At 45.7% G+C, this 20,037-nt stretch overlaps 1 protein-coding gene across 4 annotated transcripts in view; it reads right to left on the bottom strand.

Moving 5' to 3' along the window:
- The window catches only part of ATOSB (atos homolog B), a 37,443-nt gene extending 22,618 nt beyond the window's left edge, over positions 1 to 14,825 (bottom strand). For 2 of the 4 annotated variants that reach the window (XM_075839980.1, XM_075840008.1), the window contains exon 1: positions 14,581 to 14,822. The gene's annotated coding sequence lies outside the window, so the exon portion shown is untranslated. Of the gene's footprint in view, positions 1 to 12,430; positions 12,515 to 14,580 lie in introns of those variants that run through there. The other 2 variants (XM_075839999.1, XM_075839989.1) reach the window with 2 other exon arrangements.
- Positions 14,826 to 20,037: the final 5,212 nt, after the last annotated feature.

Below are 20,037 nucleotides of genomic sequence, written 5' to 3'. Positions count from 1 at the left end.
TCACCTATCCTGTGGACAGCTTAAATGTTAATGGCTGGAATACCCCTGCAACTTGGGCAGCACATAAGTCACGTCCCATAGAAGATAATGAAGATATAGCATAACAGTCACGAGTTATTTCTATGGTAAAAGTAAAAGGTGGCCATGCGAATCCCACACATGTTGCATCAAGACAACAAACATATCCAAAGCATTAGTAGGTGTAAAGACAACTTCAACAGTGGCCAAGGTTACATCGTTCCTGCCTCCATCAACCCCAAATATCCTTTGTTTTTGACTATAATCAAGAAACACGGCCGACTGGCTGTATAGACAAGACTCTAGAAACATATCGGACTATAGAAGACGCCCATGTTGGAACATTGAAGTACAGCAAATAAACATTTGCAACCAATCTCGCCACTGAAAATTGAGCGGACGCTGGGAGGTCCACAAACAAAACAGCAGCAGCCATGGATCAGGCACGAGCGTGGGTCATTGTGTTGTAATTTCAGCCAACGGTTGGCTAAAACAGACCGGATTGACCATAACGGCCTATGGATACCTTTAGTATATACAGCACTGGGCAAGTCGTGTATGATGGCAGCTCTCACTATGAAGAAACCGATATGAAAGAAGCAGGTTACCTAGGTTTCTGCCATCATCCACCATTAGCGATTAGCTTAAACCTCGCTGGTACAATGAACGCAAGTAACCAATAATATCATATTAGCAAAAGGACTATGTCAAGAACGTCTAATCAGTCCTTCTAGAACAGTTATAAGGACCACACTCACCCAGTGCGACTTGTCACATGATCTCCTCAAGTTATTTACATATAAATGCAGAGCAATACGTAGCCCAGACACTCCTATATATAGAGGTCAGGAATTCTGCGGTCGTGGGCATGAGCCTAATTTCACAGAACAGCAAAGCATTGCCAGATAGAGCTAGTTCTACATGGATGAAATTAGCAACTATGGACAATTTTTGCAAATTTGGGAACACAATGCTTGGAACTTCTCTATAATTGCATTCAGAAAGGTATCCCTGCTTTGTTCTGATGGCATCCAATCCCGTTGGAACAAAATATATATATGGCTCATTGGGGACTGAAAGCTGCCTAAGGGCTTGTTCACACGTAGCGGAATTGCTGCATATTTCTTGTCCGGAATTGCGGACGGAAAATACGCAGCAGAATACAGTAGCAGCAAAGCGGGTGAAATTTAACAACTCTCAATCACACGCTGCGTAAAATTTCCTTGCAGAAGTTCACCTGCGGTGCGTATTTTTTGTACCGCAGCACGTCAATTCCGGATGTGGAAAGCTGACTGAATTGCTGCGTTTTTTCAGAGGAGACATCACCATCTCCCAACATCGAGAAAAACACAGCAAATTCCGCACCATTTTATGCAGTAAAAAAAAAAAAAAAAACGCAGGAAAAAGGGGAGTGTTTTCTGCAGCGGAATTTCTGCAAAATTGCTGCAGAAATTTTTTGCAGCAATTCTGTTGGTTTGGACAAGCCCTAAAACTGGCAATTATCAGTAAATATCATGTCATCGTGTGTATTAGTGAAACAATTGGTTCCAAAGCATGGCAGTACATTCCATTGGTCGTAGAAGATTGAGTATTTTTTCTTAGGCCTCATGCACACAACCATAATCTTATCCGCAATTACGGATCCGTAATTGTGGGTAAAAATATGGATTTATTCATTTTTATGGCCCATGGACACCTTCAGTATATTTACGGGTAAGTGTCCAGGCCGTAGAAATTACCCGCAAAAAATAGGACGTCCTATTTTTTTAATTTGTGGACCGTGTGACAGTCCGTGACCGTCCGTACCCGTAATCACGGGCCGTGTGCATGAGGCCTTAGTCAAATGCTATGAAAAAAAATAATTATATTCAGGCCAACTCAGACACTATAAAATATAAAGAGCGTTGCTCAGTTGAGGGGCAAGTTGAAACATGCATGGTTGACTTGCATGGAGATTAAGGACAGGAAGCTCTGTATAGTCCACCATAGAGAGGGAATGGACCATAGAGACTGAAGTTCTGCAGTAAAGTCCTACATAGCGATGGAAGAACAACAAAGAGGATAGACTGGAATAGCTCCATATAGGGAGGGAACACTGAATACTCTCTAATAGGAGCACAACATACAGATTCATAAAAATAATTTAAAAAAAGGGCCAAATTTTGAACCTCTGAAGGAGAGTCCAACATAGAACAGAAGGCTTGAATCTCTTCAGGAGTGTCCAACATATAGATGAAACAGCAGGATAAGCATGTAGAGAATGGAAGTTCTGCATGAGAGATTCACGTAGAGGGGGAAAATTGGAAGCTCTGCAGGGAAGACCTACGTAGAAAGAGAACAATGGATGCTCTGCAGTAAGAGGTGAATACACAGCCAAGACTGCTCCACTAGTAAAAATGACAAGTTCTCCAGGAAATCAAAGACTACAAACCTGCAGAAGAGACACGTGATGGAAGATGGAAGCTCTGCTGTAGAGACAGATACCTAGACAGCATGTAAACTATGTGGAGGAGCCGGGCAAAATCCAGGAACATCTAATCCCTTAATCAAGAACATACTAGTTTTCTCAATAAAGACCCACATGTATTCATATCCTAGGCGTAATCCTGCAGGCGCTGGCTTGGTGCCTGGGCATGCCTTAGCTCAGGAGACTAGTAGGCAGGGATGCCATTCTGTGCCAGTGGCCACAGCTTACAGATAAGACAAAGGCCCTGAGCTCCACGATAGGATAATAGCATCAGCTACACAGGACGGAATACATGTATTCAACAACACAAAATGTCACTTCATAAAAAGTCACATTATTATGACCACCAGATAATATCCAGAGTAACGCCGTGTACAGCACGGACAGCAGGTCTCAGGTATCTGGCGCCGTGCTGACTGCAAGGCATCCCATATTTGATGGAGGATCCATAGAGGCAACAAGACGATTGAGGTGGTCCCACAGATGCTCAATTGGGTTCAAGTCTGGCGAATTAGGGGGCCAGGAAAGTACTTGGAAGTCTTGGTCGTGCTCTTCCAACCACTGTCGGACACTTCTAGCCGTGTGACATGTCACATTGTCTTGCTGGAAGATTCCATCTGCCCCAGGGAAGGCAAACAGCATGTATGGGTGGACATGATGGATTCATACCCAAATCGGTTCAGAGTGCCTTCCACATGGATGAGTGGGCACAGAGAATGCCATGAAAAAATTCCCCAGACCATAACACTGCCGTCACCAGCTTGTGTTCTTCCAGCAATGGTTGCAGAGTGTTTGTTCTCTGATGTTTCTCGCCTGACACACCAACATCCATCCGTTCGATAAAGCAGAAAACAGGACTCATCGGAGAAGGCAACCCTTTGCCAATCGGTGGTCCAATTCCCATACTGGCGTGCAAATTGAAGCCTTTTTCTCCAATGCCCCTTTGTTAAGATAGGAGCAGTGACCATCCGTCTGCTTCGGAGCTCCATACGCAGTAGGGTTCGCTGAACTGTTGGTCTGGTAGCCCCCTGGCTGATATTCACTGTGAGCTGCTCCACGGAAGCGTGTCGCTCGGCCCTCGTGCACTTCGTAGCCAATGTTTACCTCTCACATCAATGGCACGTGGTGCTCCGCAGTTTCCACATTGGTTATTCCCAATGGTGCCATTTGTCCACTCACGATACACTTTCACGTCAGCAGCAGACGAACAGTTCACAAACTGCGCTGTTTGAGAAATACTGCCACCCTTGGCCGCGAAAGCCAATAATCATCCATTTTTGCAACTCTGTTGCCATGCGTAAAAGGGGCGATCTATCAATGAGTGATGTGTGTTCAGACAGCCTATCGCACACTTTATATAACCCACCAAGCCAGCCCACGACACATCACTTCCTTCACGGGCTACGCGCTGCCGACTTCGAAAGTAGGAGGTGGTCATAATAATGTCACTCGACTGTGAATATCCGCATTAATTTTCTAAAAATCTAAAAGGGACATAAAGTGATCACATAAGCGATTGCTGGCTTAGTAATATTTTTGAGATTTCAAACATTTCTGTGAATTTGTAGTAAAACAATCAGAGAATTTTGTTCTGGTAGTCACTGGAATTTTTTATTTATGCCTTATAAATTATCTCAAATGAAACAGCATTGTAAATCTCTCGTACAGGAACCAATTATTGTTATAAAAGCTTGTTATGAACTGAATTGGACTAATAGTCTTATCACGGTCCCCCGATAAGATAATCATAGAGTGTCCTACTGGAACAAGATCAGCTGTAGTCTGTGGTGGAACCCGACAGCAAGCGCTAGTCCCCTACAGCACCACAGCAGGTGAAATGAAGTATTGCACAGTTCTTATTAAAATCAATGGGCTGTTTGTTTAGTGCTCAGATGTGAGGGGTCCTCCAGGACCAATAGACACTCTTTGTAGCCGCTATCCGCTCTTGCTAGTATAGGGGAATTCTGAATAAGGAACCTTAATCTATCAAGTATGAATTCATTAAAAGGCTATATAAAAATGGTTTATCAAATCAGACAACCCTTCAATGAGCTTTGAGGCGCCTCAGAGATATATACATGACCCAAGCTGCGTCTCAGTTACGAATTAACTAATAGTTTAGTAGCAGCCAAAAAGTCACAGGATGAAGATCACTGCTATAGAAGATAAAATTATGACAATTCTATGTATTTGGACACTTATTTGTAGAATATTTGTCTCCCCCCCACCAAAAACCCCTTCAATCTGCAGTCACGGTTTACCAACACTATGGCACATCCACATTTGAGGTGACTCATCACCGACGAGCTGCCCCTCCATGGTAAAGCCTTTGATTTGATCTGGTGGGGTCATGCCTCTCCCAACACAGGGCATAATGCGTGTTTTTTTTGGGGATCTCCACATAAAATCCCACATGTAGCTCTGATCACTGCACAAGCAGGGAGGAGGCTCAGTGAATCCATCATATTAAATGGATGATGTTATCCTAAGCTCTGAAAGTCACCATACACCCACTGGCTGACAGAGAAGGTGTCAGTCGATTAAGTGAACTCTTCGAGTGACTAAGGCTAATGGTGAATATTACACTGTCACACGTTAGAAATAATTATATGTCGTCCTTAACACAGTCAGGGAGTAATCCTCCAGTGTATAGACTTTTCGGCCCGTCTGGCCGTTTTACGACAGAATACCATTTGTTGAAAGATGAAATAGCGCAGTAGAGCAGACTATTCCATCCCGCAAAAAAACAACAACATTTTAACATGGGTAATGTATGCCACGTGTATACGTTTAACGTATGTGTCATGGGATTTCCATTAGCTTTTCATTACGTACATGTTAAACCAATACCATTATAGCTTATGGGCGACGTATACGTTTGACAGATACTATTATAGTCTATGAGTGACTAATACCACTGTTAGAAAGACCCTACACATACAATGGGTCGAGACGTTGCTATTTTTTTACTGATGTTTGATGAATAAATATTCCTATACTGAATACTATTGGAGGTACTGTGTGAAAGAATTGCAGATGATCGGCTGCTGTTTTTTCCGATATAGGACAGCGAGACACCATCCCATTTATCGGGACTTGTGCTGCTTCACTCACTACAATTATTTTGGACTGTTAGGCCTCATGCACACGTCCGTGCAGTCCGGTACCCAGGCTCTCAATGAATTCCTATGGGAACCAGAACGAGGCTCTATAGGAATGCATTACGAGCCAGAGTTCCGGTTTTCTCAAAAACAAGGATTATAGACCAGGTCAGAATGTGATCACATGGGCGGTGCTGGACCCGAAAACGACGTGATGCACGGAGCGGTAAGTATTTCTGCAAAAAGCAACCCACTGAAACACCAATATACAGATAGAGGAAGTGGAGTGCTTCTTTAACATTTACGTTTGGAGCTTTTCTCGGTGTATATGTCAAACGTAGGCCATATAACGTGATGTGAACTAGGCAGAAGGCCCAAGAGGATCACGTATGAGAAGTGTTATTCGTGCGAATTTGGCATCTCACAAAATATATTGCGGAGTTTCTGCAAAATAGAGGCGCAGAGTTCATACATATGCTGCAGAACCTGGACAGCATAGCCACGGCCTGTGTAGGAAGAAAAATGGTGCAATGTGTTAGAAAATATTGCATTTGAAATGCGTAGCCTAACGCGACTGCAACATTTCATGTTGCGCAGACTGACACAGGAGCTAACCCGGGGTGGGAGACCTCTTCCCTGGGACAGATTATATTTGTCATGTTATATTGTACAGGACACCGATGCCCTGTGCTCCTGATGCGTTTCAGCATTTCCAGACTCCTCGTATTATATTTACTCAGGGGGAACCAGAAAAGAGCAGGGAGTTGGCGGCAGTATCTCATACCAAGTCATTCCTAGTCTATGATAACCTGAGCACTACACCGCGGCGCAGCCTGGCATCACATACCCCACTAGAAATGTTACTCAAACCAGCAATGTATTTTAGATGAGTCAGCGTGAGGCATATAATCCGGCCGCCGTGTAGTCAGGGAATAGAACCACCCCGTATAGTCACAGCTTTACATATGCTCTAATAAAAAGTGTGCTACGTGTAAATGGCTGACCACAGAGAACAACAGAGAGGGCTTGTAGGATACCCTTGCTCACAAGGATTTCTCATTCACATATAGCGCAGGCGGAGATCTTCAGGTGCATTTCTGAGGCTGAAAAACTTCTCGCAGTTGTGGCAGAAATGCTCACCTGGTCAGTCCGCATTTTTTTTTCTTTCATACTTACCCGTGACATGGCGATACGTCCCCCTGCCGCTCGGCCTCCTGGGATGACGTTTCATCCCATATGAACACTGCAGTAAACGTGGTGCTTTTCTGTTTGCAATCATAGTTTGACTGCTGTTGCGCGAATCACGCACGTCTCACGGAGGTGCCTCCGTGTGGCATGCGTGATTTTCACGCACCCATTGACTTCAATGGGTGCGTGATGCGCGAAAACCGCTGAAATATAGGACATGTCGTCAGTTTTTCGCAACGGACTCACGCTGCGCAAAAATCACTGACAGTCTGCAGTGCCCCATAGACTAGAATAGGTCCGTGTGAGGCGCGTGAAAAGCACGCGCGTTGCACAGACGTATTACACGTTCGTGTAAATCCGCCCTAACTATATTAAAAAAAAAAAAAAAAAAAAAAAAAAAGGATTTATATTAACTCTTCTATATATAGCAAAGCAAACTTCAGTTTCAAGGATCCGGTGAGTCACCTCGTCACTTAGAAGCTCGCAGATAACGAAAACCATCAGGGAAATGGCAAGAGCTGTAATTAAAGGTAATATGAGATTAAAAAAGTCTGTTGTGTCCCCAGAAAATAAAAAACAGGGTCTGTGTCTGGTTTTCAAGTGAATGGGACTGAGATGCAGTACCGGACACAGTCAGCGAACAGGAGTGGTGCTGTTTCGGAAAAAAAACAACACCTGAGCCTTCCTTCTAGTCTCATACAACCCATTGAAATCAATAAGGAACAAGTAGAGTTAAATGGTGAAGTGCAGAGTTAGACGCTGAACTCTCCACCTGTCACCACATGGGTGCTGTATTAACCCCTTTACTGCCGAGTTCAGCAACCAGTATGTGTTTACACGCTGCATACTCAAGAGATAATGTAATCACTAACAAGGAAAGTGCAGGTAATGACGTACAATGACTTCTAGGTGAACGTCCCCTATCGTTACGAATATTGCAAGTCACCGTCGAGGACGATCACTGAAAAGATCAGACGTCCAAATATAGCAACTTCCACACGTCCACATGGCTCAAAGGGTTTTCTGGTTTATGTAAATAATGCCCAATTATCATATAATGAAAAAGTTCTGTAACTTTCTAATATACTTTGTGTTTCAACTCTTTATCATTAACAAGATCTCTGCTTTCTTCCAGTGAATGAAAGATGTGCTTCTTAATGTTATGTTCACACAGAGTTTTTGCAGGCAGAATTTCTGCCTCAAAATTCCGTTTGGAAGTTTGGGGCAGATTTTCCTATCCCTGCACGCTGATTTTCAGCCATTGAGCGCCGTGGGCATAAAACGCCACGAAATACGCTTTCTCTTCCTCCCATTGATGTCAATGGGAGGTCAGAGGCGTAAAACGCCCGAAGATAGAGCATGTCCCTTCTTTTTCCCGCGAGACTGTTTTACCGCTCGCGGGAAAAAGACGCCTCCGCCTCCCATTGAAATCAATGGGAGGCATTTTCGGGCCGTTTTTGACAAGTTTTTCGGCGCGGTTTCTGCGTAAAAAAAACGTCAAAAAGCTCTGTGTGAACATAGCCTAATAATTCCATTGTATTTTACTCGAGCGTGGCAGATAGCTAAGATTGGCGTATGAAACGCCATTCTTAGTAAATCTGCCCCTTAACGCAGTATCATGTAACCGTACGTGACAGGTGTTAAGGGGTTGCACGGAGCGGGCTCACAGGCCAATCTTGCTCCATACTGAGTGCGTGTTCGCTGTATGTTACAAGCCGATACCTCTGCGCAATGGGCAGAATTAAAGAAGTTTGATTCCGCCGGTTTAACCCCTTAGATGCCGCAACATCTAAGGGGTTAGAAACAGGGGGATGTCCCCTTTCCGACGTGACAAAAATAAAACCTTTTTCCCCAGTATTGTTAAAGGAAAAAAATTAACATAACTGGTATCACCGCATCCATAAAAGTCAGAAACATTACAATACAGTATTATTTAAGCCGCACGGCGACCGCTGTAAAAAAAAAAAAAAAAAAAAAATTTCACCTTAGCTCCTCAAAAAAATTAAATAGAAATTGTCACATGTACCACAAAATTATACCAATTAAAATGGCAGCTCGCCCCGCTATAAAATAAGCCCCCATACCGCTCAATCGACAGAATAAAAAAAAAAAAAAAAGATGGCTTTCAAGACAAAATTATTTTTTTTAACAAAGTTTTTTCTTTGTAAAAGTAGTAAAACATTAAAAAAAATGTAGAAATGTGGTATCGCCGTAATTGCATCAACCCGTAGAATAAATTTAACATGCCGCTTTTACCGCACAATGTACAATGTAAAAACGAAACCCAAAAAAACAAATGGCGGAGTCGGTTTTTTACAGTTTCCCCCCCACAATAATTTTTTCCCCCAGTACATTACAGGGTACATTAAATGCTGCCATGAAAAACTACAATTCGTCCCACAGAAATAAAAAAATAAAAAAAAAAAGCCCTTACATGGCTTTATCGAAAAATAAAAAAAGTTACGGCTTTTTAAAGGCGGTAAGGTAAAAACGAAAATGAAAAGCCAAAAATTGGCTAAGGAGGGAATAGGTTCAATTTCACAAGTCTTCTCAGTAACCCAAAAATTCAATCCAGTGTAAAACAGTAAATATAGGACAGGGAAGAGGAGGGGTATGCAGCTGCAGTGTGTGTGAGACTCCGGGCTCGTTTACACGAGCGTGTTATACGTCCGTGCAGCGCGCGTAATTTTCACGCGCGTCGCACAGACCTATATTCGTCTATGGGGCCGTGCAGACAGGTGCGTGATTTTTACGCCGCATGAGTCCGCTGCGAAAAACTCACGACCTGTTCTATATTTGTGCGTTGTTCGCGCATCACGCACCCATTGAAGTCAATGGGTGCGTGAAAACCACGCATGTCACACGGAAGCTCTTCCGTGCGAACAGCGTGATTCGCGCAACAGCTGTGAAAAGGATGAATGTAAACAGAAAAGCACCACGTGCTTTTGAGTTTACAAACATCCAAACGGAGTGTCATAATAATGGCGGCTGCCCGAAAATCATGCAGCCGCGCATCATAGGTGGCGATGTCTCGCATCCCCCACAGTTGAGAGTCTATGGAGGGATGCGTGATGCGTGAAAAGAACGGACATGTCCTATTTTTGCACAGACCCTTCACACGGTCCGTTCAAACAACGGCTGTGTGAACAGCCACATTGAATTACATAGGTCCGTGGGACAGCCGCTGTTTCAACGGCCGTCACACGGACGTTTAACACATTCGTGTGAATCAGGCCTAAAAGTAGTAAAATATAGAAAAAACTATATATGTTTGGTATCGCTGTAATCGTATTGACCCACAGAATAAAGTTAACATGTTGTTTTAATTGCACAGTGAATTCCGTAAAAATTAAGCGCAAAAAACAAATGGAGGAATCGCTGTTTTTTCATTTTCTACCCCACAAATAATTTTTTTCCCGTTTCCTAGTACATTATATGGCACAATAAATGGTGCTACAACTCCTCCTGCAAAAATCAAGCCCACATAGGACTATATAGACGGAAAAATAAAGAAGTTATGGCCTTTGGAAGGTGGGGAGGAAAAAAACCGAAAATTAAAATCTGAAAAATGGCTGCGGCGGGAAGGGGTTAAAAACGCTACAGAACTGCAGCATAAGGGTATGTTCACACGCTTAAAACGTCTGAATATACGGAGCTGTTTTCAAGGGAAACCAGCTCCTGATTTTCAGACGTTTTTTGACCAACTTGCGTTTTTCGCTGTGTTTTTTACGGCTGTTTTCAATAGTCTATGAAAAATGGCTCCAAAAACGTCCCAAGACATGACCTGCACTTCTTTTGACGAGCCATCATTTTACGCGCCGTCTTTTGACAGTGACGCGTAAAATGACACCTCGGGGCAGATGTTTGCAGACGTAATGGAGCTGTCTTTTCAAGTGTAATTCGAGGCGTCAAACGCCTGAATTACGTCTGAAAATAGGTAGTGTGACCATACACTTAGAGAGAAAAAACGCATGCAGTTTTCAAACGCAGCAAAACCACGTCAACGGCGCACCGTGTGGCCTTACCCTAAGGCCTTATTTACACGAGCGTGTAAAACGTCCGTGTGACGGCCATTGAAACAACGGCCGTCCCTTCAACGGACCGTGTGAAGGGTCTGTGAGAAAATAGGACATGTCCTATTTTTTCGCGCGTCACGCATCCCTCGATAGACTCATCTATGGGGGATGCGAGACATCGCGTCCCGCAGCGCAGAGCACGGATGCATCTTGGACGTGAAAAACTGCAGTTTTTCACGTCCGAGATGCGCATCACTCGTGTAAATAAAGCCTTCGAGAGGGAGCTGCGGCAACGAGAGGGGAATCGGTCAGAACGTACAGAACAGCTCTTACATCACAAGAAGAACCTGCCCACTCAGGAAGCGTGGAGGGAGAAAACGTGAATGTTTACAAGGCAGAGGGAAGGAAAAAGTTATGTGGTTCCGGAAAACCGCTTTAACAACTAAGGAAAATAGTGGACTTACCCTTTAACGACTTCCTGCCCTGCACTTGTACATGGTGTTGAGTGGTTAGTTCCCGCCACCTTCCCATTAAGGCGCAGTGATGGTGCGGGCACAAGAGCTGTGTGTGCGCCATCACTTGTGGTTGCGGGCTGTATTACACAACCAACATCTGGCTCTAACAGCCGGGATCTGAGATAACGCCGATAGCGGCCGTTTAATCCCTTAGATCCTGCTGCACCCTAAGGGGTTTTATAGGGGAAGGAGATGTGACGTGATCGTGGGGTGCCAATGGGTTGCCATGGCAGCCAGATGCCTAACAAGGTCATACGTACCCCAAAATAGGCCCTCCTGAAACTATCACAGGGAAAAAACAAAGTTATGGCTCTCAGAATGTAGCGATCCAAAAACAAATTATGAATACATTTTTTTTTAAAAAAAGGGTCTGACAAGACAATCACAAGAGGCGCCAAATTAATCAGTGGTGCATGCGGCGGGATACATTTGGAGCTTTTTCTTAGACACTTTTCTATTACTTAGACCAACTCTTGGTTGGCTTAGGTTACGCCAATTTTTTACGCCAAGATTTTGGTACATTTAAGCCATGCCCCTTTGCCAAGCCACTCCCCTTTTCAAAATAGTCTCTTGAGGCGCGAACATCTGTTCTTTTTGGCGCAAATCAATAATACATTGTCTGAATTGATTTGCGCAAAAAAGAACGCAACTTAGGCCAGAATTCTGGCACAACAACAATAATAGTAAACCTGCCCCAAAGTGCTTTTATAGTGTGAAAGTAGAACAAGATTAAAAATAAAACACACTAGATATTTGGTATTGTCGTAATCGCAATGACCAGCAGAACAAAAACCGCATCATTTATAGTGTACGGTGAACGCTGCAAAATCAGAACAACAAAATAACAGAGCAGAATTGGGTTTTTCCCCATTACGCCCCATAAAAACTTTATAAAAGTTGTTCAACATATTATATGTACCCCAAAATGATGCCATTAAAATATACAACTCATCCCGCAACAAAGAAAAGCCCTCATACGGCTACGTTGACGAAAAAAAATAAAAAAATATAGCTTTTGGAATGTGAGGATGAAAAAAAGGAGAAAAGAATCGTAGTGTCCCTAATGCGTCCCATCAGTCTCAGGACAAAGTTATCAATGTGATGGGTTATATGGAGTTATATTACCTGGTGCCCTCCAGTTGGGCCCCTCTGCCGGGGACACGTCATTTTAGGGTCCACACTGTGTTGTCTCAAAATGGTCACAGCGCATCCCAGACTGATTCTAAGACACTCCCTCTGTTCACGGATTGGATAGAACTGCTCATGTGGGTAGCTCTGCCCAATCCGAGAATAGTGGGAGTGTCTCAGTCTCGTAGTCTAAGAAGCGCTGCAGCCATTTTGGGACAGCACAGAGGGGACCCTAAAGCGGCGGATCCACGGCAGAAAGGCCCAACTGGAGGGCACCTGGTAATATAACTCCATATACACCATCATATTTAAAGGGTAATTAAACGTTCAACAAACCTCATAGTGACATGCCAGAAGTATTGATTGGTGGGGGTCCGAGCACTGAGACCCCCACCAATCGCTAAAACGAAGCGGCAGGAGCAGTCGTGTGAGCGCTGAGCCGCTTGGTTTCTGTTCGGCTTTTTCCGGAAAACCGATGTGGCGGTGTATGGGCTCATAGACTTTCTATTGAGCACGTACACCGCTACATCGATTTCCCAGCCGTCAGAAACCAAGCGGCTCAGCGCTCACACAAACGCTCCTGCCGCTTCGTTTTAGCGATTGGTGGGGGCCTCAGTGCTCCTGCCGCTTCGTTTTAGCAATTGGTGGGGGCCTCAGTGCTCCTGCCGCTTCGTTTTAGCGATTGGTGGGGGTCTCAGTGCTCAAGACATGTCAGAAGTTTGTTGAACGTTTAGTTACCCTTTATGTTGTCCCAGGACCGGAGGGTCCCTTTAAGGGGTTCCTGACTTTTGACAATCGAATATAAATGTTTTTGGGAAAGCTGGCTGACAACCACTATGGCCGCCTACCCCAGATCCCACAATCGTTATCATCCAGCTTCTCCCAGGGAGTGAAAGATGTATCCCTGCTTAACTATGCCCTTGTCCTACTGAATCGTAGCGCAAGGGGCGGGGCTATGTGGGTGTAATCAATGAAAACTTTTACCCACCATTGCGGAGCAGTCACAGGCCTCGTCTTCCTTTCCCCCAAAAAAGCGATTGGAAAAATGTGTGAGTTCTATAAGGTGCAACTTTTGAGTAGTGCCATGTCTATCACACAACACATTTCTTTGGACAGGTGCTGCATGCCGTCATACTGGCAAATGTGCCATGTAACCTTACAGCACTGGGGTGAATCTGACAAGGGGCCACATCTACATAGATTTTATATATTCTCCCTGGGTTTCCCCCAAATACTTCATTTTTTTACCCCACTCTCCAAAAACATCCTGAGAAGAATGTGAAAATGATTGTCTGGGAAACACGAGTGTAAGCCCCTATGGGAACAGGTTCTGGGTGCTGCGTCCGGTGGTATATGGAGGTGCCAGCGTCTTGTCTGGGGAGCCCTGGCAAGGACAGAGCTGCACATGTAGGGGTCTTCTGTATAAGCAGCTGTTATGAAGAGATCACCATATATGAAGTCTCTGTGTATATATATATATGGGTGTGTCTTTGTGTCACCTACCTGCTGCAGGGCATACATGTGGTCTCTACTGGTACCATATACTATTACATAGACTATATGGATATTCCATATGGCGGTGTCAGAGTCTCTGCTCCCGGTCTGTGGCACCTCAGACTATGTATTTCAGATATTATACAGAGGGTATATGTGGCTGCGCCTCATTTAATGCCCTCCAGCTTGGTCACATCATTGCACTCTCCCGGGCATTTCCCACACCTCTGCCTATAGAGGTATATAGGAGCGGCAGCTACTTGTATATAGACTAGGGCAGCACTTTCCTTGGGATGGGGAGGTGAGGTCTCCTGTATGTTATAATATAGTATACATCACTCTTTATGGGAGGCTGGCATCAGCAGCTGGCATCACAGACCTGTCACTGTCCTCTGGCAGAAAAAATATTAAACAAGTACAATACAGTTCCCCATTCAGAATCTAAATCAGAGGGTAATAAAGAACATTAGATTGCAAGCCTTTAGGTCAAGGCCCAGAAAGGAGATGCACGTCAAAGTACATAGCAGCACACAGCACAACACTGACTCATCCACTTCCCCTGCTGAACCCCCTCCCAAATCCCAGGAGGCGGGGGAACTGCCCCCAGAAAATCCCCCTCCCCTGCCAGAGACAAGCAAAACAACCAGACTTACCCCAAACTTTTCCAGGGAAGAGAAGCTGGAGGGGGCAGGGAGCAGGGTGAGGAGGGGGCTGTGCAGGGAGAGAGCTCTGCTGTCAGTGTGAGTGCCAGGGGCAGCTGATTGTGGGGCAGGGAGAGGGAAGTGAAGGGGAGAGGGGGTGACGGGCAGCTGAGTGGAGGGGGTAAGCAGATAATGCCCTATACACTGCCCTCTGCATACTCACTGATCCTGCCTGCTGCTGCCAGCTGATTGTGCTTCCCCTGCCCACCCCTCCCACAAAACCACGCCCCTCAGGCAGGACCGGCCCTCTGATTGGTGCTCAGGGCTTCATTGCCATTGGTGGGCAGGGATGTCACTGCAAAACTGCCCCCTCCCGGCCCTGACTGCCACTCTCACCTTGCAGAATTAACCCCTCCACTGCCAGCATCATTAACCCCTTCACTGACAGCTCTAACTGTTCTGCCAGGCGTGACTGCTACATTAACCCATGCACAGCCAGCTGTGACTGCTGCATTAACCCCTGTTCTGACAGTTATGACTGCAGCATTAACCCCTGCACTGCCAGCTGTGACTGCAACATTAACCCCTGCACTGCCAGCTGTGACTGTACCTTTAACTCCTGCACTGCCAGCTGTCACTGACATTAACCCCTGCTATGCCAGATGTGACCGCAGCATTAATTTAAGGGGCAAGCAAAAAATGTCTTTCTGCCCGAAATCCACAAATAGTCCCCTTCTAAGAATACCTAATTTTAGAATACGTCATCTTTGTTTGGTTGTTGCTGTCCGGGTCCCGCATCTCTGTATATGTGGTAACGTGTCGTCCTTTGGAACGTGAGTGCGCCGGGTTGTCATGGCCTTCGATAATGATGTCACTATGGTCGACACGTCACTGCAGCGGCCCATAATTAGTCATCCCGCTCACGTGGCGATCATCACGCCGCCGTGTAAACGTGCGACAGTCAGGGAGCGGTGTATTGAGAAGTTTATCAATTTAGCATTTTGGGCAAAATATTTTGTTTATACCAGGAATACCCTTTTAACTCCTGCACTGCCGAGCTGTAGTTTTTATTGGCACCATTTATTGTACTATGTAGTGAAAAACGGACAAAAAATACTTTCATGTTTTGCTTTTACGTCGTTCACTGTGTGGTAAAATTGACATGGTAACTTCACTCTGCGGGTTGCTACGATTACGGCGATACCAAATTTATATTTTTTTTGTGTTTTACCACAAATAAAAATGATTCATCTAAAAAAATAAAAAAATAGTTTTGAGTCGCCACATTCTAAATTCTTATTTTTCTGTGGATAGAGCGGTATGAGGGCATATTTTTGGAGGGATAAGCTGTAGTTTTCAATTGTTCCTTTTTGGGGTACTTGCGAGGTTTTGATAACTTTTTATAAACATTTTTGTGGGAGATGCGGTAACCAAAAAAGAGAGATTCTGGTGTTTTACTCTTTTTTTTTGTTGTTTTTTTTACGGCTTTCACCGTGCGGGTTAAATAATTATATATTGTAACAGTTCAGACTTTTACGAATGCAGTGATACCAATTATGTTTATTTTTTATTTTTTTTCAATGCTTCAGGGGGAAAATGTTTTTGTTTTTTTTACTTTTACTATTGTTTTCTATTTTGTACAGAAAAAAACCTTTATTTAACTGATTTTTATTAGTCTCCCTAGGGGAGCCAGCGATCGTTGGATCACTTGCACAATATACTGCAATACTAATGTATTGCAGTATATCGTCTTTCTGACAGGAAAAAAGGAGCACAAAGATGGCAGACCTGGGGATCTTCATTAGGCCCCCGGGCTGCCATAGCAATCGTGGGGGGGGGGGTTGATCAGCCATTAGAGGGGGTCGCTGCCCTCTTTCTAACTATTTAAATGCCGCGGTCGCTATTGACCGTGGCATTTAATGGATTAAACAAGTGGGATCGCGCTCGAACGCGATCCCTCTCATTACTTTGATGTGTAACCCGCATTGTATGGAGCAGGCTCAGCCCGTGAGCCCGCTCCATAATTCCCTTACCCCTATGATGTAGGCACACGTCAAATGTCTGGAAGAGGTTAAAGGGAAAATGTTTTTTATTTACTTATAATATTTTTTTTGTATATTAGGCCCCATACACACGGCCGTAATTTTGATCCGCAATTATGGACCGTAATTGCGGATCAAAGTACTTATCCTTTCATTTCTATTGCCCACGGACGTCTTCCCGTTTACTTACGGGAAGGTGTCTAGGCCGTAGAAAGGCTCCACAAAAAATAGGACACGTCCAATTTTTTTATTTTACAGACCGTGCTCCCATACTTTATAATGGGAGCACAGCCCGCAAATGCGGGTAACTGTCCATGGCCGTGTGCAGGGGGCCTTATTAAAAATATTTTTTTAGACCCTTTATAGGGCTCTGATGCTACATTAGGGAACAACTGTGCTCTGTGTGGAGGCACAAGGACTGATCCTGCCAAGGCCTCATGCACAGTGGTATAATCCTGTTATGCAGAGATATCTCACTATGCCACATACTGCCTGTATAAAGGGGAGATCTATTCACACTGTGCGCTAAAATAGCTGTTTTGCCACGTTTTTGTTTTTTTAAATCACGGAAAAGAAAATGCAATATGACCATACCGTGTTACTATACCAATCGTCTCCAAGTCATAAGTGTGTCCAGCGCTGATCTTTGCTGATAGAGATGATAGACACCAGTTCTGGGACAGGTGAGAGGCCACTTGTTGGCAGCTGGTATATGACTCCCTGCGGGATGCTGTGTAATGAGGAGGTGAGGGTGTTACCTTTTTTTATTTTATTTTTTACTGTGGGCACTCTGGCAGTGCTAAGACGGGCACTTTTTCACTGTTTATTAGAGCACTATGGCAGTTTTAGTGCGGACACTCTGCTTTTGTTATTTGGAGCACTCTGGAACTCCTGTACTATATATGGCGCACCATGGCACTATGGCAGTGTTTATGGGTCACATTGTAGGTACTCATGCTGTATTTATGGGGCACTCGGGCTATGTTATTTAAAGCACTCTGGCAGTGTCAATAGGGTAACTAGCACTGTTTATGGGTCACATTGGCAGTATTACTGTGAGTACTCTTGCACTATTTGTAGGGGCACTCGGGCTATGTTATTCGAAGCACTCCAGCAGTGTTAAGAGGGGAACACTAGCACTGTTTATGGGTAACATTGGCAGTATTATTGTAGGTACTCTTGCACTATTTATGGGGGTACTCAGGCTATGTTTTTGGAACACACTGCAGTGATAATAGGGGTACTGTTCACTCAATCTAACATCTGGAGTGAGGAGGTAAGTGTGTTTTTTTGTTAATTGGCCTGGGAGCTCCGGATCAACGGCACGTCAGGAGAGGAGCGGCTTGACCATTTAGGGGGACGTAGCGCCAAACGAGTGAAGAAAGAGGACGTGTTGCTGTGGGCTCGTGCTTTTGGAAGATGGAGGAACTGCTGTACAGCCTGAGGGCCTTAGCCACAGAGAGGGGAGTGGCCTGGTTGGCAGAGCAAGTGTCCGAGATGCAGGCAGTGGCGGATGTAGGTGCACGACCGGTGCGCAATGCTAGGCTACCAGTCCGGCTAAGCCCCAGTCCGGTGTGGCCTGGTCGGAGACGGATGAGTCCAAGCCCCGCTCGTCGAATGAGCGGGCGGAAGAGGGGCGCGCCCACTCGTGACAGGAGGAAGACGCAGAGCAGCGGGAAGGTGTTGGCAGGAGAGAGGATGGACCCGGGATCAGCATCTGGCAGGCAAGTGGAGGTGAACACTTTGGTGAACGCCTCAGAGCTGCTAATGGAGTTTACTGGTGTGGGGAAGCATGCTGGAGGATCGGGGGAGTGCAGCCTTGTCACAAGTGTCTTGTCGGAGAGGTGCGATGGAAGATGACAGTTGGGCCCCTGAAGCTACGGCCGGGGCCCCTGAAAGGAGGTTAGCGGTGGACGAGGGGAGGATGCAGTTAGTTCCGGTGGACCGGGATCGTTTGGTTGATGTGGTGTACCTTTCTCATAGGTCCCGAGGACGGCGGGAGCCGTCGTACCGCTCGCCGGTGGGAAGTGTTTTTCAGCGGTCCAGGACCCGGAGTCGGGATCGGAGGCCAGCTCTTGAGGGAAGACGAGGGTCTGGATTTCAGGAGACTTCTGTGTCGGAACGCCGCCGCGATCCCGAGGTATACCGTGGTTGGTTGGATGGCGGGAGAGGTTCAGCTAGGTCGGATCGGGAGGCCTTGTCACCGGTATGAAGTGCGGAACGATCCTCCTGGATGGAAGGGGCAACTGGAGTCTTGTCCACGTATCGGGGTGCGGTGGAGCAGGCTGAGGGGGCTCGCCCCATTTTGCAGAGGAACAGTGCTGCAGCAGGGTCGTCTTCAAGATCGGGAGGTGAGTCAGGTTTTTCTGCGGGCGAATTTATTGTAGGTCCTGGTGGATGTGAAGGACTTATTGGCTGCAAAGGTGGGCCGGGTGGTGGAGCAGGATGATGTTGAGGTAGCAGGGGCTTGGAGGGAAGTTCGGGAGTCAGTGCGTTCTTCCCCACTGGGTAGTACGGCTGGAGTGGAAGATGCACCGGGTTCAGCGTTAGGCGGTTCCCAGGTGGGGATTGCAGAGCATCCTGTGGCGGTTTTGGGACCCGTGACGGATGTGGCTCACAGGGGCTCTTATTTTGCCTTTTTGGGCCCGCTGGGCGCACATTTGAAGGACGAGGCACGACAGAAGATTGAGAATATGTGGAACTTTTTTCACTGCTGCCGCTTGAACATTTCCCCCGAGACGAAGGAAACGAATACGGGCGAGAAGTTGAAGAGACGGAAAGAGGAAGAATGCAAACGTAGGTACAGGAAGATTCCGAAGACATTTGGGAATTGGTTAAGAGCTTTTTGTATTTATGCGAGCGTTTGGGGGGATAAATTCCAGGAATGTTGTGCGTCTTTATTTTGTTACATTGAGGGTATTTAGGATATATTTAGGATTGTAAAATCTATGGTGGTCTGGCATGGTGGCGGTTTGACGAGCAGTTTAGTCAGCGCCTGGCGGCGTGCCATGCCGTGCGGTGGGATCAATAAGATCTGCCATTATGGATGAGGCTGATGATGTCTCAGCGACCTGCTCCCTTTCACGGAGGGGCCGGGGGGCAAGGATCTGCCCAACTGGCCCTTAATAAAAAAGGTGTGTGTTGGCCCTTTAATGAGGGACTATGCAAAGCAGGTCTGTCGTGTAAGTTCCGGCATGGCATGAGTGCTCGTGGTGTGGGGGTTCACACCCCTACTCCCGCTGTTTTAAACGTCTTGGAAAGCGCCCAGGAGATGCTGCTGGAAAAAGGGGAAGACCCGAGTGAAGCTAGGCGCAATGCAGCCGTGTCTCGAGCGCTACGGCAATAAGGCACATGCGAATTTATTGAGGGACAGTTTTGGGAACGGTTTTCCCACTCCGGTTTCCTTGGGTAGGGGTGGTTACGGTAT

This window comes from Rhinoderma darwinii, chromosome 1, assembly GCF_050947455.1.
Source record: "Rhinoderma darwinii isolate aRhiDar2 chromosome 1, aRhiDar2.hap1, whole genome shotgun sequence".
In the NCBI taxonomy this organism is placed as follows: Eukaryota; Metazoa; Chordata; class Amphibia; order Anura; family Rhinodermatidae; genus Rhinoderma; species Rhinoderma darwinii.
The sequence above is the reverse complement of the archived record's forward strand: the minus strand, read 5'-3'. Positions and strand labels throughout refer to the sequence as shown.